General features: G+C 35.7%; 1 pseudogene; it reads left to right on the top strand.

Moving 5' to 3' along the window:
* LOC141504265 (aspartate aminotransferase, mitochondrial-like) overlaps positions 1-22,067 on the top strand; it is a 66,130-nt pseudogene extending 44,063 nt beyond the window's left edge.
* Positions 22,068-26,496: the final 4,429 nt, after the last annotated feature.

The following is a 26,496-nucleotide window of genomic DNA, read 5'->3' as shown; positions in this document are numbered from 1 at the left end:
AACTTCTAGATAGGCAAACAGGTCAATTGGACATATACCAAATGTCCTTCCTTAACAATCCTCACTACACAGTGGGTTATAAACCAAATACCTCAGCACTGCCTTCTCCAGTCAGTCTGAACACACAGGGTAGGCCCACATAAGGGCTATTTCTGTGAAACACCACATGGGATTAGCATGTGGGTCATGTCTTAGCTAACTCCCCACAAAACTCAGCCTTTTTCCATTTTCCCAGTCTGGAAGAAGGGACACACAGAAGAAGGTCTAGAGGTCCAATAATTTTCCTGCTTTTCTAAAAATCTAGAATCTAAAAAAGGGGGTGTGCTTCACACCTATGGAGCTTGATCCAGTTTCCCAAGTCTGAGCAGAGTATCCTGGCTGGCTTGCCAAATTATGTAGCCGCTGGCTACTTGGGTTCAATTACTGCCACGTGAAGAATCACTTTCAGACCTGGGAATTCAGGTAGTGCATAAAGAAAAATAAAGATTTATTAAAAGAAGTTACAATGCAAAAGAAAATGATAGGTAGAGAGAGACAGAAATAAAAGAGCAGCCAAGCAGAGTTGACTGGGCCAGAGAGAGACTGGTCTGGAGAAGAGATCCAACCCAGATCTTTATGGTCTTGCCCCTTGCAGAAGGTGAATTCCCTACCCCCCCTACTGAATTCAGAATTAGGTAGAGAGTTGAAACCTGAAGAAAACAGGATACAAATTTTACATTTAACAATGAAAAAAAACTACATCTCAAGAGTAGGGAATCTCCACTCAATTTAGCAAGATTTAGCATCCTTTAAAATTACAAATTTTGTTTCTGCTAGTTCACAATTCTACATCTTTCCCCTGCATCAACTTAACCCTGTTTGTCTCATTTTCCTCATCTTCAAAACTTTACTGGAAAAGAAAATAACAAAATACTCAAGTATCTTTTCCAGGAAAACCTCATAAAGGATCATGACTGAAAAATAGCCCTCAACAGCAAAAATAACTGCTAAGGGCTATGATTCAAACCCAGGTTTGTTTTGTTTTGTTTTGTTTTTTAACTTGAATTCCACTCAATGGGGGTCCCTTCTCATCTTTCTTACCATCTTGCACATAAAAGATGCTTCATAAAAGTTGAAGAAAGGAATGAATTAAGGAGGGAAGGGTTTGAAGACCAATGGAGTTTGAAAGTCACTATTCTCAAAGTATCTCAAGGAAACAGGCAGCCTGCATGTGTAGGTGATGATTACATTAGAGGTGTCAGATCTTTTTCACAATTAAATGGAGGCAGCTAGTTGGTGCAGTAGATAGAGCACTGGCCCTGTAGTCAGGAGGACCTGAGTTCAAGTGCAACCTCAGACACTTAATAATTACTTAGTTGTGTGGCCTTGGGCAAGCCACTTAACCCCATTGCCTTGCAAAAAAAAAAAAAAACTAAAAGAACGAAGTTATCAAGATTAAATGAATTCATATATTATTGATTTAGATCTACCACCCATAATGGAATACACTCTGAAATTAAAAAGAAAAAAAATGTGAGAAAGAATTTCCCCATGAGATTAGAACCAGTCTCTATACAATTAGCTGGTAAAACTCAGAATTCATTTCCCCAAGATCTGCTGTTTGTGTGTTGTGTTTCTCCACCCACACATCCCAATCTGAAGTATTTTTAACTCAGCCCAGCTTTTATTAAACCTCCTGTGTTTGGGGAGAAGTAAACAATGATGGGAAGACTTAATTAATTAAAAAACAATGCTACCAACCTGGATTCATCATAAGGAGGGCCCCCTCCTTGCAAGGTCACTTAATGAGCAAGCCATCATTCATACTGTTTTTTTTATGTCAGAGAATGAAAATCCAGCTATGAAATTTTTAGTTATCCATTAGAAATCACTGGATGCAGAGGGACGGCAGAGTAAGAAGCCATTGCTATCCATTGATATTTCTTTAAAAGTGCTTCAGGATGAATTTATGCCATCCTTCTCCTCTATTTTGTTAATTATTATCTGTCCTTCAAGGCCCTGCTCAGTTTACACTTCCTCATTTCCCTCTTCTCTGAGTTCATTTTCAATGTCATGTTTGGATTGCTACAGACAGCCCTGAAGCCCTGATTGGTTATGATAGCTTTTTTCCTTCCTGATATTACCAGACAATAAACTACCTTTGAGGTCAGGGATGCTGTCTTATGTTTTAAAAGTAATATGTTATAAAGGGAAAAATCTATCATTCAAACAACAACTAGTTATTAATTAGCTACTAAGGGTATGGCAGTTGGATGGTACAGTGGATAGAATACTGGGCTTGAATTCAGAAAGAATATTCTTCATGAATTCAAATCTGTCCTCAGAGGTTTTCCAGCTATATGACCCTGGGTAAATCATTTAACGCTATTTGCCTCAGTTCCTCTTCTGTAAAATGAGTTAGAGAAGGAAATGACAAACCACTCCAGTATCTTGAGTTGGGCAAGAGTGAAAAATAACTCAGCAACAAAGGGTAGGGCAAGGTGCTGACGTAAAGACAAAAGTAAATCTGCCCCAATTTCAAGGAACTTTCATTCTATTAGGGAGAGAACTGTGTCCACTGAGAACCATATACAAAATAAATATGAGGTAAATTGAGGAGAGAGGGACATTAGAGCTATGAGGAACAGGAAAGACTTTGTGTGAGTGGCACTAGGGCAGAGCTTATCAGGTATAAGTATGTTCCAGAAATAAGGGATGGTCAAGTAAAGGCAGAGAAAATGGAGTGGCAAATACGAATGATATAGAGAAGTCCAGTCTGACTACAACATGAAGTTCAGGAAGGGGTATAATGCATAATATATAGTTTTTGGAAAGGTGGGTTAGAGATAGGTTGAGCAAAATTCTCAAAACCAAAAAGGTGGGTTTCTGTTTGATCCTAGAATTTACTGAGTAAGGGAGTAGTCTGGTCAAAACTGACCATGGATCACTTTGGCTGAAGGAGTAGAAAGTGAGGAGACTAACCAGCAGTCTCTTGAAATAACTCAAAGAGGTAACATAATAGATTTGTGAGTAGAGAGATTGGTAAAAACAAGCCTTAGGAACTGAATATGTTGGTGTGAGGGAGAATGAGGAATATAAATCAACACCAAGTTTTCAAAGCTCTGTGACTTGAAGGATGACAGTACTAGCTTCAACAGTAAAAGAAGCCCTAGGTTCAAAAAACCTGATAGAGGACCCTTATTCTAAATGACTGACTTTAGTAGTTGCTTCTCTCTCAGACTTGATAGCAATTTTTTAAAATGGTAGTAATGATATTTGAACTCACTACCTCATAATTTAATATGACAATAATCAAAATGAATGTAAAATACTAAATTCAGTGCTAAATATATATTATTTCCCTCCACGTACTGTGTATTCTTCTATTTCTGTTTCTCTTCTCTATACCTCAATTCATGTTATTCATACTTCTGGAACACACACATGCACACACACACACACACACACACACACACACACACACACACAACCATCACCACCACCACATGTATTGAAGTCTGTTTTTCCCTTTTTGAGATCCTGCCCAGAGATCAGACCCTAACCAAAGAGAAGTCACTGAAATTTTGCCCCAAGGTATAGAATGTGAAGCACTAATGAGGTTGTGCTTTTCCCTAGCTCCTATCTATCTCATTTCTGCCTACTCTCAAACTAGAATTTGACTCCTCTTTCTGCACCCAGGAGACTTCAAGGATGAAGATAACAAAGTCCTCCTCTGTCAAGGTTTGCCCCACAAAGACATCTCATTTCTTTCCCCAGTATCTTTATTCTTCCTTATCCCCAGAAGCAGATGTCTTTGAGCAGCATAGAAATCTCACTGGTTCCTGGAAGCATTTCATGACAGATGCAGTCCAGAAAAATCTCTTCCCACCTCCACTTGTACCAAACACAGTAATTGTTCTCTCTTCCATAAAGACTTTCTCCACCCTCTAGCCTCAAGGTGAAAGTAATCTCCCCTTTCTAATAACATTTTGACACTGGATTTGGATGAAAAGGACCTGCATTCAAGATTCAACCTGTGTCACTTTGAACAAGTCACTGGACCCTTATTTTTCTTCCCCATAAAATGAAGAACTGGACTTTGAGATATCTAAGGTCTCTCTTCCAAATTTAAAACTCTCATTGACCATCATGACATTTGATATGACTTATGGTCACTTACTCTTAGTTGTATTATATTTATTGCAAACTTGTCCCTATCAGATTTCAAACTCTTTGATGAAAAAGATATCAATTTCTTATTTACCTTGTCTTCTCCCCCACACTCAAAACAGTACAATGAATATTAGGTAGACACTTGAATTTTGATGAATAAATAAATTAATGGCTTCACTTTTTTAAATGAGCAATCCATCATTCATACTGCTTTTTTATGTCAGAGAATGAAAATCTAGCTACGAAATTTTTAGTTATTCAGTAGAAATCACTGGATGCAGAGACATGGCAGAGTAAGAAGCCATTGCTACCCATTGATATTTCTTTAAAATTGCTTCAGGCTGAATTTATACATACATGTATATATATATATATATATATATATATATATATATATATATATATATATATAGCAACCTGAAAGCATGCATCATGTGTCTTGGGGAGTCCATTCAACCACTGACCAATATGCCATATATTTTGGATTTCTGGTGTTTACACACACACACACACACACACACACACACACACACACACACACTGTACTAAATTGCTTTTTCATGATGCTTAATTCAGCCTATGATAAGAAAAATTTTAGTTAACACAGAAATTGGAAAACTTCCCAGTTTTTATATCTGCCTCTTTTACTTCCCTCCTGCTTATCAAGACAGAGTCAGGCAGGGGAGGTGTTTCCAGTATAAATCCTTGGTATTTATTCTTATGTTCTCTTACTTTTATTTTCCTAAACATCTGTGAGCTATTCCTCAGTAGAAATTCAGTTGCTGGAATTTTGTTCTAGCACTTGCTTAGAAGAGGAAAAATTTAGTATTTTATAGTAAACCATGCAATTAGGCAGGCATATTTCTCTCTGGTTGTGTGTTTTTTCCTAATTAGTCAACCTGAATAGTGTTTCCAGAACAAGTAATATTACATTATTCAGCCAAGAGATGCTTATCCAGATGTGACTACATTATTTCCCACTACTCTAAAAAGTTCCAAGGATTTGAGAGATCCATCTCTCTGAAGGAGAAGGCCCTGATACAGGAGACAAAATTGAAGGACCAGTCCTTAATACTGAGTCTCATATGAGATTGATCATGTATGGTCTGGTGTTCAATTTCTCTATATGTTATAAAAAAAGAATTGAAATGATGCATTTCTTGCCTGCTGAACAAGGTTGATGTGAAAATGAAATGGGATCGAATCTGAAAATGTTTTGTAAATTAAGAAATTTCCAAATCATTTTTTATTCATTCATAAGGTCATAACTCTAGAGTTCTATTGTTCCCTTGAATCAAGAAATGGTTACAAAATCATGTTTGGTAAGAACCTGGTAACTTTACATTGGTGATCTCATTACATTCCTGTGAGATGGATGGCAAAAGCATATTAGCTGTTTAGTGACTGAAAAAAGGCAGACAAAGAACATTCATTTAAATTCAACTGGTAAGATCAACTTGTGAAAAGAACAGTCTCAGATAAAATGTTGAAAAGTCACTGACTATTCTGAGGACTAGATAGAGAACTGCACCTCAGATGAATGTATATGAAGTTTTGTTTTAAGACAGAAAGATAAATGAGGTAAAGAGAGCTTCAGGGAATTATGGACCATACAATTGCTTTTAGAGTTTTGAAGTTTATAACTGAGAAAATTATAAATCAAATAATTGTTTGCTGTCCCTGGGAAGATGACATAAGGCTGCTGCTTGGTTCAAACCTAACCAAAGGACAGATTCCCCCTTATTTTTAATTGAAATTTTATTTGATTTTTTCAATTACTTACTATGGTAGTTTTTCAACATTCATGCACTAGCAAGTTTATGAGTTACACAATTTTCTACTACCCTTCCTCCTCTACCCACTCAACTTAGCAGCAAGCAGTCTGGTAAAGTTGTACTTGTACATTTGTGTTTTTAACATATTTACATATTGCCCAAGGTCACACAGAATCACAAGAAGCTAGAGATAGAAAACCCAGAAGGCTTTTAACTGACATAATTTATTCTTCAGCTACTTTGCTAAGAATTTCCTGTATGGAAGAGAGGCAAAACAGTCTTTGCTGATAGGTTGGATGAAGACTTGAGTGACTACAGGAAGTTCATTTGAAAGGAGCTAAATCTTGCTGCCTAAGTGAAGAGCTATAGGATTGTTCCCAAAAGGCATCTAAAGCTAAAATAAAGAACACTTTTTAGGGATTCTTGCATTGCCTTCTAATTCACTCTCTGGTGTGAAAGGAAGAAACCCGGGGAAGAAGATAGCCTTTGCACCTATTTTGCTGGTACTTTTCTGTATGAAGAGTCTCAGAGTTGATTGAACAAAATCAAATCTCTTGCTATTTGAGGATCCAAGGAGATTAATAGTCATCTTGCTTAAGTTAACTTTAAGTCACTGAAAGAGCAGAATATTTTTTCAGTCCCCTGAAGGTAGCTGGGAATGAAAAGAACTTATCATTATTTCATTGACTTAAGATAAGAAAAGATGTGACTCTTCCCAATAGGAGAATGGTGAGGACTTAAAAGATGAGTAGCTTCCAAAGAAATAGCTTCATGTGATAGACTATTCCAGAAGCAAACAAGATCTGTCATCCAGTCTGAGTTGTCTAAGGGGAAAATAATTTTCCCATTCCTATATATCCCTGCTAAGTTTCTATGAGTGTGTTCTCACTGTTTTCCATGGATACTGCTTTCATTGACAGAAGAATATGCCCCACAGATATAACTGGACTCTGGTGTTTAATTATTTCTGTTTTTTACCTCTCTTGAGTAAAAGTTTATTGTTGCTTTTGCCTTATTATTTATTAAAACATTTATGTTTGATTTACTAATATTGGAGTTAATGATATTGGGTAAATGGAAGCATACCAGTTGGGGCTTAAGAACTACCATAAAGTAGTGGGAGTATCCATCATGCTCCACTCTCACTCCCAGGAATTCTGAGACAGAGGTACCACATACAGTGTTGGCCTTTCTCTAAGCATCCCAGATCTGCCCAGAGTGATTAAAGATTGGGATGAATGAGCCAACCCAGACAGTGTGAGTGAAGGCACTATTCTATGCCCCAGACAACAGAAGTATTTTTTCCCATTTTACAAATAAGAAAACTATGAGCCAGAGAGGTTAAATGATTTGCTCAAGTTTCACAAGGGGGAAGTAACAAAACCAGGGTCTCTGATATCAAAAACAACACTCTCCCATTGAATCATGTTGCCTTTATTAATCAATAAATTAAGTCATTAGAATAACCTGTCATTGCTACAGTAGAATACAGAACCTCTGAATATTAGAAATGTATCTTTTAGTTGTTTGAATAACTGTGCTCTCATTCTGCCAAGTCTTTGTCTCTCATTTGGTAGACCCAAGACATAAACTCCATCGGTTGTCAACTATTCTTGCTATATGACCTATCCTGAATCTCTCTATGTGTTAGATTGTTTCAAATACCTACATGTGAGGAGATTGAAATTTTTTTGTTTTATTATAAAGATTTTATTTATTTTGAGTTTTACAATTTTTCCCCTAATCTTACTTCCCTCACCCCAGCCTCCCACAGAAGGCAATTTGCCAGTCTTTACATTGTTCCCATGATATACATTGATTCAAATTGAATGTGACTAGAGAGAAATCATAAGGAGATTGGAATATTCATGGGAAGTTTAGTTACAGGTGCTACTCTTTCTGTAGTTCCTTCTTACTTCCCAATTTTGCAGAGATAGCTCAAATACCAGAAGGATGAGAATGTAATATTCAAGGAATATTAAGGAGCACCAGAAAGTAGCAAGATTTCTGTTCTATGTGGCTTTGAGAAAGTTGAGATCTACCTTTTTGTGTCTGGGTAGAGAAACTATGCAAGTAAGTGTGGATATCGGGAGCACTCCGAGAGTTGACATGAGAGCAAAGAATTTGTGAAGGTGAGAAGGAAAGGTGAGTGTTTGAATTCCCAGTAGAAAATTTTGGAAGTTACCAGAGGGTAGAAAACTAAAAATCCATGATGGTGAAGGTGAAGATTCCTATGTATAGAAGAGCTTATCAGATAATTTCATACTCACATGGTCATTCTAGCACACTCTTGCACACAAGAAATAGAATTACAAGTTCTGGTTACTTACAGCATCATCAGTGTTAATCATGCAAAGCAATTAATTATGGGAGTTGTAGAGGTGTCGATATCCTTCTGTGTCATATTCATATCAGAAACCCTAGCACAAAACCAGAATAAATTTCCAGAATAGGATTCTAACACAAATTGGATTAGGTGCAAAGGTTGTCAGAAAGTTGCAAATAAATATTAAATTGGACTGTACACTGTATCAAAAAACTACTTCACTAACTTTTTACTCTCCACAAGGATTGTAAAGGGAGAAATATAATTTAATAAGTCATTTTAGGTAAGCATCTGTCAGTTTACCAAAAACCATCCAATCAAGAAGCAGTTTTTAAGCAACACCTATGTACAGGACACTATACTAAGTTCTGGGAATACAAAAAGAGGCAAAAGACAGTATCTGCCCTTAAGAAGCTCACCATCTAATGTAGGAGACAATATGTAAACAAATTTATTTTTTAAAAAGCAAACTATATATAGAACATTAGCAGAGAGAAAGTATTAGAATTAAGAGAGATTAGGGGAGCCTTGAACTTAACTGAACTAAATTTATTTAACAAAACTGACTAATCCATCAGAAAAAACAATTTTCTCTAGTTATTTCCTCAAGCAGGAATTCTTAACCCTTTTTGTATCACAAACCCTTTTGGTACTCTATACAAACCCATGCACCCTTTCTCAGAATAACACTTTTAAATGCATAAGGAAAAAAATACATAGATTCTAATTAAAATGCTATCATCAAAATATTTTTTAGAAAAAATTATGGACCCAAAATTAAAACCCTCATGAGTATGTACCTGGTCCCTATCTACTATGAGTGGAATACAAAAGCTAATAGACTTGCAAAAGAAACATCTCCTTGCTGACCCTGTACCTATGACAAAGAATGGGGGAGGGATGTGTAGCAAAGGAATGTATAAATGAGAAGGAAGAGCTATCCACCAAGTAAGTCTTTCTTTTCATCATCTATCAGTTTTCCCTTGGGATTCTTGACAGGGTGAGGAAGATATTTCTCTACCCTTCCCAGATGCAGTTATATTGACTATAAGGACATGGCAGATGGAACATAATTCTGAAACTCCATTTCCCCAAGTGTGTTATTTTGCTTTATATTCCTGTCCCTAAGCACAGGTGACTGAAGAGGGATCCTAAGATGGATATTTACCAGTCTTCACAGCTACCTAATGAGCTTGAGAGGCTTAGGGTCAAAGATATAAGTTATGGGAACGTGAGGTACTTATATCATTGTGTCCATTCTTGGCAATCACAACCAGGAAGATGATCAATAAGTGAAATATAAATCATCACCAATTATTCTTATTACATACTCTCTCCTGGGAAGCATGAATGAATTTCAGGAGACTTGCAGAGCTACCGAATAGACATTTCATATTTACCTCAGATCTGTCTTTTTTCTCTGATGAGTGTTTTGTGTTTTAAACTTTGAAATCAAAGACATTATCATACCATACCTTATATGAAACAACATGACATAGCCAATTGAGTACTGATTTTCAAACTGGAAAAATATGGGTTCAAATTCTGCCACATAACACTCTGGCTGTGTGACCTTAGGCAAATCATCTAATTTCTCAGTATTCTAAGCAACTCTCTTAAGATTATTAATAACTGAGTTGATGATGATCTGCATTGGAAGAGATTTCTCACCTAGAAATGCCTTATACAAAGGTAAGGATAAATGAGATAAAATATATAAAGATCTTTACAAAATTCAAAACACAATATAAATGTTGTTGTTGGTACTTTTGTTGTTGTTGTTATCCCTATAGCCAATATCTACTTATCATAATATTGAGTAACTTGAAGAGACTATGTTAATTCCTTTCAGGTAGACCACAGATATGAACCATACCTCATCATATTTTCCCCAGAACCCTCACTTGGGAGCATAAAGAAGCAAAGAATGCAAGACAAAGTTTGTCCTCTTCTTTCTGAGGTCTGACTGAAAGGGACTGAAAGGTGGGACTGAAAGGGACCAATTTGAATTGAGTGCCAGATTCTTCTGCGGGAGAGGGACAACCCCTTGGATCATGGGCAACATGTAAAATTAAGAAGAGTTAGACTAAATCATCTGCAATATCTTTCCATCTTGGAAATGGTAGACTTCTCAAGAAAAATATATACAATTACCATAACAATGTAAAGGGAAAGAAAACTATATACAACAAACTTGAACTCTGTATAAATTATAATGTCTATTTGGCTCTAGAGAAAATATAAAGTTGTAATGAACATATAGTTCCTTCATTTTTTTGGCAAAGTTGGGAGACACTTCTGATAAACCATCAATTTATATTGTCAGATTCAAATGATATATATGTACATATATCCATGAAAGTAGATATGTATATGTTTGTGCATATGCATATATATGTGTGTATATGCTATTTCTGCTTCACTAAATTATCTTTTCCCCTTTTTAAAAAAATTCTTTGTTGCAAAGCAAGTAGAAGAGTTTTCAGAAATAAATATAATATAAAAACAAGTTACCAAAAAAACTCCTTTAAAAGAAAAAAAACCCTATGATTCTGTAATCCCAAGGTTCTTTCAAGCAGTGACAGTGTATGACATCTTTCAATTCTAGGGTTCTATTCTATTTTGAGTTCCATTTCCTTAAACAGCTTCCTGTTCAGAATGTGATTGCTATTTTTCACCCCCTACCACCATATCTTAGATTCGATAAACTATACAAGTTCTTTTAAAACCACAAGTCCATCATCAGCCTATTGGGGAGTGGGGAGAAAAAGGCAAAAGTGGAGGGGTCTGCATTTTCTAGTCCTCTTTGTATTCTCCAGACAAATATGAGCAATATTGTCATTTCCCTGACTCTAGGCAAGAAAGTAATTCCCATTCACAGAGATTTAGGGAAATGAAAGAATCTGAGTCTAATGATATCAGGTCAAAGTTTGGTATAATTTTCAAACAAGCTCTAAATTTTTGTAGCCTTTCCAGGTAAAGAATAAAGATATTTCTACAGCTGCCTTTGTTACAGCAAGAAGCATCTAGTCTAGTGATTCTCATGCCTTGGGCAAATGGAGCCACCCAGAGGTCTAACTAGGTAACTACATGCAAGCATTATTTTAAAATAAGTTCAGGTGAGTTCAAACTCCAAAATGGAAAATTTGCCAGTATCTCTGCTTATTACCAATAGAAATCACCCAGGAAATCTATTGAGATGGAAAATCAACAAGGATAGGAAATCATACAATATTAATAGTAATTAAAAGAAATTATGATTATTCCCTTGAAGAAGTCATGAAAGGTCATGATCAGTGCCTTTAAGAATTTAAAGGGCCATCATCTCAAAGAGGGTTTGTATTTTTTTCTCTTTGTCCCCATAGATCATAACTAGGAGCAATGAGTTGGATCTATATGAAGGCAGATATCACTTCTATATAAGGAAGTATATCCCTTGCACCTCACAAAACACTTTGTGATAGTGGTGTTAGGGATTAAGAAGGATGGGGGAAACATCTTTAATATATTTGCCATCAAATGCATAGTCAACTCTGTGTTTGTATCTTTATCCCTAAATTAGACTGTGCCCCATGAAGCAAGAGATTATGTATTTCTTAAACTTTGTAGCTTGCTTGGTAAATATTTGTAGAATGAATGATGAATCTCAGTTAGATAAATATTATAGCTCTTCAGATGAAAGAAGTTTCTAGCTAGTAAAGGAACTTGTGTCTTTGTCTTCTTGAGTCAGTTTTATAAATGTCAGTATAAACATAGACATATTAGAAATGTTTCTCTGTATTTTCTTCCCAACTACATTATAAAACAAATTGTCTTCACTATTTATCCATCTCCATCTCTGGTTAGGCCTCTCTTCCACAGCACTCTTCCTTGTTGGAGTATGGGGAGTTTCCTTAAATATGTAAGGGGAGTTCAGGATCAACCCTACTGATGGCTTATATAAAGCATAGACAGTAAAGCCTCATAGTGGCCAATTCATTTTCTGCTTTATCATTAAATAAACCAGAGGAGAAGAATGTAATTCTCCCCCACCATATATTGGAGAATGAATATCTACTTTTCAGCTTCTGAGATGCTCTTTTGAAGGATCAGTGAACAGGCATTTATTAAACTCTTACTTTATGGGATCAACATTTTTTATTTTTCCATTTACATGCTATGAAAGTTTTTCAACATTTATCCACTTTCATGTTTATGTTACACAATTTTCTACCATCCTTCCCTCCCACTCCCCTCCCCTCAGCAGCAAACAGTCTAGTAAAAATTGAATGTTAAGGGGGCAGCTAGGTGGCGAAGTGGATAAAGCACCAGCCTTGGAGTCAGGAGTACCTGAGTTCAAATCCAGACTCAGACACTTAATAATGACCTAGCTGTGTGGCCTTGGGCAAGGCACTTAACCCCATTGCCTTGCAAAAACTAAAGAAAAATTGAATGTTAACATGCCAAAACCAATTTTTAAAGAATGTTATGCTGGACTTCATATTTACCTCATATATAAAATGAAGGAGTAGAACTAGACAATCTCTAAGATTCCTTCTCACTTTCATTCTTCAATTCTATGAGCCAAAGGCTATGTATGATTCTTCATGATCATCTCCAACTCTCTCTCCAAGCTAACCTCACAATTTTGACTCAGATTCATCCTTAACACAATGTGGAATTTCTGGGCACTCTCCCTGATTGATAATTCTAGTGTTCTGAACCAGCTTTGCAATTTATCAGCCCCTTTCCTAACCAACCCTCTAGTGATTGTCTTTCCTGACTTCTGGTTTTGACCAGGTTTTGGTTCATTAAGAGAGCAAATTGCCTTAGTCTAGTTATATTTGGAGTAATGTGTGTGATTATGTATGTTGCATTCTGGAAAAGATGAAGTCAATCTGGAGCCATGTCTATAAGTGAGCAAACAGGGACTTGGAAGCCATGTCATACAAGAATTGGCTAACTACTGAAAATGTTTAATCTAAAAGAGAAAATATTGGTGGTGAGTTAAAATAGCTTTTCTTAAGTATTTGAAAGATAGTCTAATGGAAAAAAAAAAGATGAGCAATGTACTACTTATCTTCAGAAGCTGGAAAGATAGAAGTATCAGTGAGGCAGATCTCAGTTTAGTGTTAGGAGAAATTTGGGTGAAATTTCCATACAATAAGAACTATCCAAATGTGGAATGAGCTCTCTGAGAGCTGGGAGTTCCCCAGGATTAGAATCAGTTCATCATCAAGCATTTTTAATCCCTTCCTGTATGCTAGGGGCTGAACATACAACTATTCAAATGGAACAAAAAACCATTTATTATTGATGTTAAAGAATAGATTTATACTTCAGGGATGGGCAGGACTAGATGACCTTTGATGTCTCCTCCAGTTCTGAGTTTCTAAAATTCTTCTCTTCACTCGGTTTTGATGCCTAAACTCCTTCCATGGATCAGAAACAGCTTGGAATTTACTATTGCTACTGACCATCAGATTGTAACAATACTTCCCCAATAGCTGAGTAAGAACAAACTGACTACTGTTTTTTTGCTTAGCTGTTCAATGTGTGTTTCCAGTAACCAATAGAAGAAGATATAGCAAATGGGTTCTTTTATCATTCAGTTCCCTCCCCCCCCCGCCCCGCTTCCTATGTTCAATCTATTGTGCATGGAACTTAGATATTATAAGATATATAAATTCAGTTCCCAGTTTGATCACTGAAACTGGGCAAATTAACCCTCTAATACTCAATCTCCTGATCTCTAAATATGGGGTAAATAATCCTTGTACTATGCACCTCATAGACTTATTATGATTAAAGAACTATAGAAATGAGACCTGTTATTAGTAAACATGTATAACATGGTTGTGTTCATTTCTTGGCCTAAGAAAGAGCCCCTGATAAGAAATTAAAATATATTTTCCTTGGTTTTTAAGAGTTACCAGACTTTTTTTTTTAGCAAAAGCTATCTAATTTCCAATTAGTCAATCTGTGGGGAACTCATTTCTTCCAAAGAGCTTATGTTGAGAATACTAATGCAGCGAAGTCTGTGTGGAGTCCCTTAGCTCTGAAGGAAATGGTGCCCATGGCTTTACACAAGAAGCTAACCAAAGTAATAACTATTCCACTCAGCAAGGCCAGTAAAGGCAAAATCTCTGGGGTTTATATAAAAACTGCCTCAGTGTCCAGAGTGATTTAAAACTGGCTATAGCATCTCATTCCCAGAACAACCTGGGGTGCACACTGACTTTCTAGCAGCCCCAAACAGGAGTTTCCTGTTACAGGAAAGATCTGTTTTCTTTTCTCAGGCACTTAGAGAATTAATCCCATGAAAGTAAAGGAAGCTGAGGTAGAAGCAGATAAAAATAGGTCATGCACATATTTATAGGAGAAAACCAAGAAGGTAAAAATTGTCTCCCCACAGCAGTCTCCTGAGATGTACACTTTGTGGTAATGAAGAGAAGAGTGGGAAAAAGAGACTGTATAATGCTGAGATATTTATATCCAGGAAATATAGAATATAAACCAGGTGGGCTTTTGGTTATCAGTGAATACAAGATTCAAATAATAGGTCAATCTCATGAAGAGTAGTAGTGATTCAATCAACCAATAAATGTTTTTTTAAATGCTTAAAATATGCCAGGAATATAAAGCCCAAAATGAAATATACACTGGCTTTAAGCAGCTTATATTCAGAGAAGGTTGATATATACATAAATAATTATACACAAAATAAATTCACAATGGTTTTAGGAATGAGAGCTCTAGAAGTTGAAGGAATTTTAGGAAAAATTTCCTGTAGAGGGTGATATTTAATCTGAGTCTCAAATGAGACAAAGGAATCCAAGAGGCAGAGACAGGGAGGGAGAACATTCTATGCATGGAGGTATTCCCCCTTCCCCCCAGGTACAGTCAACAAAGGCATTGGAATATTAAGAGTGAAGAACATTTAAAAAGATCTGTTTAAAACTGGTAATGTTTATAGTCAGGTCAAAAGTATAGCTTGGAAACAGATTGTGAAGAAAAATCTACAAAATTGAGGAATTTATATTTTTATACTATAAGGCAATAGAATTTATTTAGTAAGTTGGTGAAATGGTTAGAACCGTGCTTTAGGAAAAGTACTATGGGGCTGTAAATAATAATAATAATAACCAATACAGAAGTTGGATGTGCAAGAAAGAACTATTTTGCTCTCCTTACTGGGAAGATTTCTGCAACTAAGTTAGGAAATTCATTTCTATTGCAATAATAAAGTCCTGGGCCAGAAATCAGGTAGACTTTAGTTCAAATTTGGTCTCAAACATTTACTAATTGTATGATCTTGGGCAAGTCTCTTAACCCTGTTTACTTCAGTTTCCTGATCTGTTAAATAAGCTGGAGAAGGAAATGGCAAACCACTTGAGTATCTTTGCCAAAAAGACATCCAAATGGGGTCATGAAGAATCAGATGCTACTGATATGACTGAATAACAAATAGCAGTCACTTAGTTTTTAAATTGTTTTCAATTACATGTAAAAATAAATTTTAACTCTGGCTTTTTAAGATTCTATCATTCCATTTCTTCCCTCCCCCTCATTGAGAAGACAAGCAATTTGCTATGTGTTATACATGTTCAAACAGACAAAACATTTTTCCATATTAGTAAATGGTGTGAAAGAAACACAGGCAAAAAAACAAACAAGAAAAAGACAGTAAAAATCTACATTGAGACTCCATCGGTTCTTAGCATTTTTCATCATAAGTCTCTTGGAATTGTCTTAAGTCATTGTATTGTTGAGAATGGCTAAGTCATTCATAGTTGATCTGCTGTGACAAATGTACAATATTCTTCTGGTTCCATTCATTTTACTTTGCATCTATTCATATAAGTCTTTCTAGCTTTTTTTTTTCTGAAAGCATCCTGGTCAATATTTCTTATAGCATCATGGTCTTCCATCACAATCATATGCCAGAAAAGCGGTCCTCTTTAAAAAAAAAAACTCTGGAATATTGGTTTTGCTGAATATATTTTGCTGGATATTGTGTGGGGTAGTGATATTTCTGAGGCAAAGGGTATACATAATTTTATATAGTCCTTTGGGTATAGGTCCAAATTGCTCTCCAGAATGGTTGGATCAGTTCACAACTCCACCAACAGTATATCAGTGTCTAATTTTGCCACATCCCCTCCAACATTTGTAATTTTCCTTTTCTGTCATATTAGTCAATCTAATATGTGTGAGATAGTGCCTCAGAGTTGTTTCAATTTGCATTTTTTGTTGATAATGAAAATCATTTATTTTATTGATTTAGTCTTACATTACTATTTACATACATTTACATTACTTACTATTTACATATACCAATTAATTGATTTTCACAAATATCTCATGAGAAACTCAATGAAAATTACTTCCATTTTTTAGGGATTATAGTAGCTTTTCTAATTTATTTGGCTCATAATAAACTTCTTGTTTTTGAATTTTACAATTTTCCCCCTAATCTCGCTTCCCTCTCCCATTCCCCACAGAAGGCAGTCTGATAGTCTTTACATTGCTCCCATGCTATACATTGATCAAAACTGAATGTGTTAAATCATATCCTTAAGGAAAAATAAAATATAAGAGATAACAAAATTACATAATAAGATAACTTTTTTAAAATTAAAGGTAATAGTCTTTGGTCTTTGTTTAAACTCTGCAATTCTTTCTTTGAATACAGATGGTATTCTCTATCACAGATACCCTAAAATTGTCCCTGATTGTTGTATTGATGAAATGAGCAAGTCTATTAAGGTTGATCATCATCCCCATGTTGCTTAGGATGTACAATGTTCTTCTAGTTCTTCTCATCTCACTCAGCATCAGTTTATGAAAATCCTTCCAGGCTTCTCTGAAATTACTTCCATTTTACAGATATGGAAACAGTCCAAGGTAGTTAAAATAATGTGCTCATAGTTGTTCAGTCTAACTCCCTTTTCACTTCACCAAGATGATTTCAATGATTATCCAGAGACATAGGGCTGGAGTACTTGACCTTTGGAAGGCTCTTCTCCTTCCCAGCTTAATCTGCAGAATTTGCCTTTGCAGGAAAAAGGCATCAGTTGCCCCATGGGAAATGGAATTTGATATCATGGACCAATCAGAAAATTTTTAGAAATTTTTAAAGTGTGCAGATCATAGAAGTACAGGGCTAGAAAAGACATCAGAGGTCATCTAATATACTCTGTATCTGAATAGGAACCTTTCAAACAAAAATCTCCAATAAATATTAATCCAACTTCCACTTGAAGGTATTCCTTCCACCATTTAGGGAAACTCATTCTCTTCCCAAATCTTGCATTCCACATTTCAGGCTACTCATTGTCAGATACTTCTCAGAATAAGTTGAAATCTGTTTCACAGTGAGTAGATGGCTCTAAATCCCATTCCCTTTAGGAATGCTGAGGCTTTTAGAAGGCAAAGGAAAATTATGCAGATTAACTTGGAAGATGGAAGAATCTATCCCACTATCTCTAGATAAATACGAAGATTAAAATCAACTAGAAGTAGAAAGACACCTAGTCTGAGGATCAGAGCTACTTTGTCACACCCTATGCTCTTAATCCCACCCTTTGATGCCAACCAACAAGATTAATTCTCAAAGCTCATCCTGTATGGGTGATTTGGGCAGAGAAATGAAACTGCTACTGGTTTCTCATATTTATTGAATGAGGGTGGCAGTTGCTAGAAGAGATTCAGATAAATTATAGTTCTTGCAACCTCTGGCCCTTCTAATTTGATTGGACTGGCACTCATAAAGAGGTTTCATCAGCATGTACTAAAGGGAGAAGCTATAAATCAAGGTGCTAGGAAAGGTTTCCTTTTCCAATTTATATGTTGAACCCTAAATATTTTATTCTTTAATGATGTCAGCCACTAAGAGGAACTAATGAGTTATGTCCTTTAACCTAAATTTCCTAGCCAACTGGTCTCCACTTCTTGTCTGAGGTTGAGGGGGGTGGGGAGAGGGAGGGTCTGTGATCAAAAAGAGGATGGGAATATGTGCTGAATCTTATCCTCTCTGAAATAACATATCTTAAACACAATCACTTCTATCCTTAATTCCCAATATTTCTACTAAATTCCCTCCAGCTGTGTAAGATACTGATCACTCCACTTCTAAACTAGACATCCATCCCTTAGTTTTTAAAACTTAGCCCTGTTGTTGCTGTTGGGGCAGCTTAGGTGACGTAGTGGATAGAGTACCAGCCCTGGAGTCAGGAGGACCTGAGTTCAAATCCAGCCTCAAACACTTAATTGCCCAGCTTTGCAACCTTGGGCAAGTTACTTAACCCCATTGCTTTGTAAAAATAAATAAACAAACAAACAAACAAACAAATAAATGAGTGAATGAATGAATAAATGAATAAATAATCAAATAAATAACAAACAAACAAATAGATAGATAGATAAATGAATGAATGAATAAAGAAAGAAATAGATAAATAAACATTATGTCTGACTCTTCCTGAACCCATATGGAGTTTTCTTGACAAAGATACTGGAGTAGTTTTTCCTTTATCAGCTTATCTTACAATTGAGAAAACTGAGGCAAACAGGTGCCTTCCCCAGATCACATAGCTAGTAAATGTTTGAGGCAGATTTGATTTCAGGAAAATGAATATTCTTGGCTCCAATCCCAGAACTAACTTCCATCTAGTTGCCCACATAATAATCTAGCCCTATAGACTATTTATGACAGCAACTGATCAGAAGTTATTAGGAAAATTCCACCAATCCGGTCCCTCCACACCCACTCACAAGCCTAGAATAACCATCTCTTACCTTTTTCACCTTATGACTTCTGTAGGCTTGGTCTCAATCTCTACCTCCTCCCTCCCTCCTTCTGTGTGTGTGTGTGTGTGTGTGTGTGTGTGTGCATGAGACACAGGAATTACACAGGATGAACAATGAGTTCAGCCTACTATTTAAGGCTTTCTTTCTATAATTTGGTTCCAATCATTCAACCTTTCTAGCTTTATTTATTCCACTTTCCTTTCATATACTATACATATAGGGACTACTAATCATTACTCAGTATCTTCCTGTCATCTTCCACTTACATATATTCACACAGTACATATTCCCATACCTAAAACATACACCCTCCTATGGAAAATTCTTTCTTCCATATCAAAGGAATTAATGAAAAAAATATGAAGGAAGATGGCCTAGCCATATCAGTTCTCAAATTGTTTTACAAAGTGATAATCATCAAAATAATGTGGTACTGACTCAGAAATTAAGTGGAGATTCAGTGGAATAGATTGGGTACCCAATTCACAGACAGAAATTACCTTAGAAATCTCTGTTTGATAACCTCCAGACTTCTAGACAAGAACTCACTATTTGACAGAAACTGCTGGAAAAACTGGAAAGAAGTTTGTCAGAAACTCACAATGTTCAAGGTCAAAATGTGTATATGATTTAAATGTCAAGGGTAATACCATAAGCAAATTAGGTGGGACATAGACTAGTCTATCTATCATATCTATGGATAAGGGCAGAATTTATAATCAAATAAGAGATAGTCTTACAAAGTGTGAAATGAATAATTTTAGGGCACTTAATTAAAAAAGTTTTCCACTAACAAAACCAATGTATCCAAGATTAGGACAGCATACAACTGTGCAAAATTTTGATAGCAAGTTTCTCTGATAAATATTTCATCTCTCAAACAGAGTACTTAGTCAAATTTATAAGAATGAAAGTCATTCCTCAATTGATAAATGGTTAAAGGACATGATAAGAATATTATGAAAATGTTTTACATGACTATATATTTAAAACCTAAAGCATATGTTTTCTCATGGGGGGGGGGGAATGGCCCAGGAAAGAAGGAAGAGAATTTGGAACTCAAAGTTTTAAAATGTTGAAATGTTAAAACTTGCTTTGCTATGTAACTGGAGAAAATAAAATATTAAATAAACCAGTTTTAAAAAAGAAAAGAGCATGAACAAGCAATTTTTAGAAAATCAAAGTTGTTGAGAAATCAAATCTATAGTTATATTTTTAAAAATGCTCTAAATAACTTGGGAAGCTAAAACACTGTTGATGGAGTTGTGAACTGATCCAACCATTCTGGAGAGAAATTTGGAACTATGTCCAAAGGATTATAAAACTACACATAGCCTTTAACACAGTAGTACCACTACTAGGTCTTATCTCAAAGAGATTAAAAATAAAAACTCTATATAAAAATATTTATAGCAACTCTATTTGTGGTAGTAAAGAATTGGAAATTGGGGGAATGCCCATGAATGTAAAGAAATGCTATTTTTTAAAATAAAAAATCATGAGCAAGCAGATTTCAGAAAAAACTGGAAAAACTTACATGAACTAATACTGAGTGAAATGAGCAGAACCAGGAGAACAGTGTACATAGTAAAAACAACATTGTGTGATAATCAACTATGACAGACTTAGCTCTTCTCACCTATATAATGATCAAAGACAGTGCTAAAAGATTAGTGTTGAAAAATGCCATCTAGGGTCTCATATAAGCAACCACTCATCTCTCTATTGGCCCACCATGGTGCTGCTACACTCTTTTCATCTGCTTTTTCAGAGGTACACCCTTCCATCCATGCCTCAGTGCTGTCTTGGTCAGAGGCAGTTCCTGGTAGAACCACATAGAAATGGGTGTCATCGATCCTATCTTGGGAATAATAGAAGTTTTAAGAGGGACACCAAAATAATGAAGGAATCTGGGAATCATCAAGATGATAATGGGAAGCCCTCTGTCCATAAGACAGAGGCTCAAATTGCAGGGAAGAACATGGACAAATAATATCTGCCCATTGGAGGGTTGACTGACTTTTGAAAGGCATCAGAAGAGTTGACTCTGGGAAAAAACAACAAGCTTCTGAAAAACAAACAATATATCACTGTACAGACAATTTCTGGAACTGGAATATCAAGAGTGGAAGTCAATTTTCTTCTATAGTTCTTTTCTTTCTGCCATAGTTCTTCAAATTCATCTGGGATGTCTATCTTATAAAACCATTCTGGGGAAATTACACCCCCATCTTCAGGGATATTGACATGTAGCTGAAAGGCTATCACTATTATGACTCTAGGACTTGTGACTTTGACTTGGCTGGAGCTATGGAGCAACAGAGCTATTTCAAAAATCCCAAAACAGTGTTATCCTTCTGCGTGCCTGTGCTCATGGAAGTCCCATGGGAGTCAATCCTCATCCTGAGCAGTGGAAAGAAAATGGTGTCAGTGGTAAAGCAAAGGAAACTCTTTGCCTTTTTTGACATGGCATGCCAGGTGCCAATGTAATTTCCATAGGAGGGTGTATGTTTTAGGTATGGGAATATGTACCATGTGAATATATGGAAATATATTTAACATAATTGTGTATACATAACTTATATCAACATGGACTGTTCACTTCATTGATCAAGGTATTATTAATGTCTTTTTGTTAGTCATATGTTAAGAACTTGAATCTCTATGGTGAACATATGGGAACCTTTACTGTGGTTTGCAAAGAAGCTGATGAAGCCAAAAGGATAGAATCTCAGTTGGAAATCCTGATTCATCCATGCATTCCAACCCTCCTCTCAGTGGAGACCAAAATGCCTCCACAATCCTGAATTGTCCTTTTCTGAGGACCCAATGGCTACAAGAAGTGAAAGGCATGAAAGACTGCATCATTAGCATGAGAACTCAGCTGGTTTCCAATCTGAAAAAAGAAGGCTCCTCCCACAATTGGAAGCACATCTCTGATCAGAATGGCATTGTTTTGTGTCACAGGTCTGAAATGTGAGTAAATGGAACAAATAATTCTTCATTTATATAACAAAAGATGACTAAATTTTTGTAATAGGAGTCATATTAGGCAATGTAGGATACCAAGTAACCAAATAACTCTCCTAGTGAGATGGAGCAGAGACAACCTTTGTACCTTCAGACTTTACTGCTGAGATTCAGAAAGATGATTGAGCTGATGAAGATAGGAGTGATGTGAGACTTTCATTCAACTACAGTGCTTAATACTCAACTATTGAAAATATCTCAGAAGATCCGTGAGTAGTCTAAAGGCATCTGAAACTACTGTTTGGAACCCCAACTCCCCAACACATCCCTCACATGTTTTCCAAAACATTTTATATTTATAGTAACTCTACCAAAAATCCTATCCTAAAACCAGAATTTCTCTCCTTTTTCTCTTGCCCTAGTCTTAGATCTCCTGGCATTATAATGTTGTTCAAGAGCTTTAAACTAGGTAATAAATAGCACTAGGCAACATAACAGAAATCTCTGGAGTTCTAAAAAACTTCCATAGAAGACTTATCCAGTTCTAACTCCTGTCTCTTATGGGCCTCCTGAGACTGATGGAATCATTACAGATGGCAGGGCTTTTGAAAACCTTAGTTGGTACTGTTGTCCAGCATCTTGGCTTCAAGACATAGCAGAAGAAAGAGGTGGTTCTCACTCATTGAACATATAAGACTTTCTAAACTTTACTCTCCTCCCCATTTTTATTGCTTTCCTTCCCCAAAACTGCCCTGGTTTTCCTCCCTGCCTCTTCTTGAATTAACTTTCAGACCCTTCCTATCAGGATGCATATACTAAGAGGATTAAGTAAAATATAATTTGGGAAATGAGCATGTTTTCTCTCTCCTTTCTCAGCAAAACATAGAGGAGGGGAATTCAGTCAAAAGACTGCACTTTAATATCCACATCATGATAAAAGTTTTAATCGCTCCTCTTTCTGCCACCACTCCACCAGATGTCATCAGTCGGATTGTGCAATAAATAGTCTGTCTCCTGACAATTCTGTTTGGGGTAGTCAGTTCTAGGAGATGAGTGTTTTGAGTTGGGGTTGTAAGCTTCTCTGTGCTAGCTGACTTCAATCTTAAAAATATCACCCTCCAGTCCAATCACAAAGGCCTTTATGCAGCCTGGTTTCTCTTTTACAATAATATTACTGTAGATTGGGGGGAAAAAAAGAAGGAAAAATTCCATCCACATTCAGAGAAAGAACTATGGAGTCTGAATGCAGATCAAAACATAGTATTGCCCCCCCTTTTTTTTGCTTGTTTTTTCTTTCTCCTGGTTTTGCCTTTTGTTCTGATTCTTCTTTCACAAAATGACTAATATGGAAATATGTTTAACATAATTGTGTGTACATAACATATCAAATTGATTGCTCTCTTGGGGAGATGAAAGAGAATGAAAGGAGGGAGAACATATTTAAAATATGAAAACTGAAAACCCTTTCTACATGTAATTAAAAAAATAAAATATTAGCTGCTGAAAAAGTCTGACACAATACAATACCCATTCCTACTAAAAATACTAGAGAACATAAGGAATAAATGGATTGTTCCTTAGAATTAGCAGTATCTATCTGAAACCATCAACAAGCATTATATGCAATGGGGATTAGCTAGAGGCATTCCCAATAAGATCAGGGGTGAAACAAGGATGTCTGTTATCACCACTACTAATCAATATTGTATTAGAAATGTTAGCTTCAGCAATAAGAAAAGAAAAAGAAATTGAAGAAATTAGAATTGGGAAGGAAGAAACAAAACTTTCACTCTTTGCAGATGATATGATGGTATACCTAGAGAATCCTAAAAATTATCTAAAAAACTACTAGAAAAAATTATTAACTTTAGCGAAGTATATAATTTTATTATTCCTCAGAATTTCTAAATATTAATAGCAAGATACAGCAGCAAGAGCTAGAAAGAGAAATTCCATTTGAAGTAACTTTAGACAATATAAAATACTTGGGAGTGCACCTGCCAAGGCAGACTCAGAAACTCTGTGAAAACAACTATAGGGGCAGCTAGGTGGCGCAGTGGATAGAGCATTGGCCCTGAAGTCAGGAGTACCTGAGTTCAAATCCAGCCTCAGACACAATATAAGACAATAATTACCTAGCTGTGTGGCCTTGGGCAAGCCACTTAACCCCATTGCCTTGCAAAAACCTAAAAACAAAAACAACTATAAAACACTCTTCACACAAATAAAATCAGATTTAAATAACTGGGCGAATATAAACTATTCATGGATAGACCAAGCTAACATAATAAAAATGGCAATTCTACATAAATTAATCTACTTATTTAGTGCCTTACCAATCAAACTTCCAAAAAATGCTTTAATGAGCTAGAAGAAATTGTAACTAAATTCATATAGAGAAACAAAAAGTAAAGAATATCCAGGAATTTAATGGGAAAAAAAGTGCAGAAGAAGGTAGCTTAGCCTTACCAGATGTAAAATTATACTATAAAGCATCAGTCATCAAAACTGTCTAGTATTGGCTAAGAAATAGAGTGGTGGATCAGTGGAATAGATTAGGTGCAAAAGAGACAGCATGAAACAATTATAGTAATCTGCTGTTTGATAAACCCAAAGAGTATAGGTTCTGGGATAAGAACTTTCTCTTTGATAAAAACTGTTGGAAAAATTGGAAGTTAGCATGGCAGAAACTTGGATTAGACCAACATCTCACACCCTATACCAAGATAAGATAAAAATGTTTACAGGACTTAGACATAAAAGACAGTATTATAAGCAAACCAGACAATATTACAAGCAAACCAATATTGTAAGCAAATCAAGAAATAGTTTACTTGTCAGATCTATGGAAAGGGAAGCAGTTTATGACCATGGAAGAGATGGAGAACTTCATTAAAAACAAATTAGATAATTTTGATTACATTAAATTAAAAAGGTATGTTATGGAACACTGTTTTCTATTAGAAACCAAGAGGGATGGGAATTCAGAGAAACCTGGAAAGACTTGCATGAACTGATGATGAGCAAGATGAGCAGAACCAGAAGAACATTGTACACCCTAACGGCAACATAGGGGTGATGACCAATCATATTGGACTTGCTCATTCCATCAATGCAATAATCAGGGACAATTTTAGAGCACTTGCAATGGAGAATACCATCTGTACCCAAAGAAAGAACTGTGGAGTTTAATCAAAGACCAAAGTCTATTACTTTCAATTTTTTTAATTAAAAAAGTGTCTTATATACTACATAATTTTGCTTTCACTAATATTTTGCTTTCTCCTCAAGGATATAATTTCTCTCCCAACACATTCAATTTTAATCAATGTATAGCATGGAAACAAAGTAAAGATTACCAGAGTGCCTTCTGTGGGGGGATGGGGGAAGGAAGGTACGGTGGAGGAAAGATTGTAAAATTTAAAACCTTACAGAAAATAATTTGTAGAAACTAATATTATATATGATTGAAAACAAATAAAATATGAATTAAAAATAAAATATAAAATATTAAGATATCAAAAAATAAAATGATGAACTGCTTTCAAAAAAGCTGAAAAGATTTACATGAAATGATACAAAATAAAGTAAGCAGAACCAGGAGAACATTCTACACAATAACAGAAATACCACATAAAGAACCAAAACAATTCTGAAGGACCTATAATGAAAGAAGTGATGGATTCTGAATGCAGATTGAAACATAATCTTTATTTTACTTTATTTTTCTTGAAAATTTTTTTCTGCATCCCCCCCAACAACATGACAAATATGGAAATTTATTTTGCAAGACAGCACATATAGAACTTTTATCAAATTACCTTCTCAAAGAAGGATGAAAAGAGAGAGCATGGTATAGAATTGGAACTCAAAATTGTAAAAAAGAAGAAGAGAAGAAAAAGAAGAGAGAGGGAGGGAGGAAGGAAGGAAGGAAGGAAGGAAGGAAGGAAGGAAGGAAGGAAGGAAGGAAGGAAGAAAAATTAAAAATTGTTTTTTTTTATGTAATTGGAGAAAAGAAAATCTTTGCCTTCTTAAAGGTCTAACTCAGTTTCTACCTCCTCCATGAAGTTGTCTCTGTTTGCCCCAATTAAAAGTGTTAACTCTTCCCTCAAGTTTCTTTAGGTATATTGCCTGAATTTTCTCCTTTTTCCTGGATTACATTGAATCTGGTAAACCTAGCTATCAATATAATTATTATATCCTCCATCATCATGCTCTTCCTATAAAAAGATATGTTCTAAGAAGAAAAGTACTATTTAGTTTTTGGGTTTTTTTAACCACTCTGACCCTGGTGCTAAACATGGAGCAGATTCAGGACCTAAAGTTAGAAAGCACTGAGTTCAAAGCCTGCCACAGATGCCTAATAGGCATGTGATCCAGTGAAAGTCACTGTAACCTCTCAAGCTCAGTTTAAACATCTGTAACATTTGAATAATAATAGCACCTACTTTCAGAGTTATGAAAATCAAAAATGAAATGATG

The sequence above is a fragment of the Macrotis lagotis genome, chromosome 1 (assembly GCF_037893015.1).
Source record: "Macrotis lagotis isolate mMagLag1 chromosome 1, bilby.v1.9.chrom.fasta, whole genome shotgun sequence".
Lineage (NCBI taxonomy): Eukaryota > Metazoa > Chordata > Mammalia > Peramelemorphia > Peramelidae > Macrotis > Macrotis lagotis.
The sequence above is the reverse complement of the archived record's forward strand: the minus strand, read 5'-3'. Positions and strand labels throughout refer to the sequence as shown.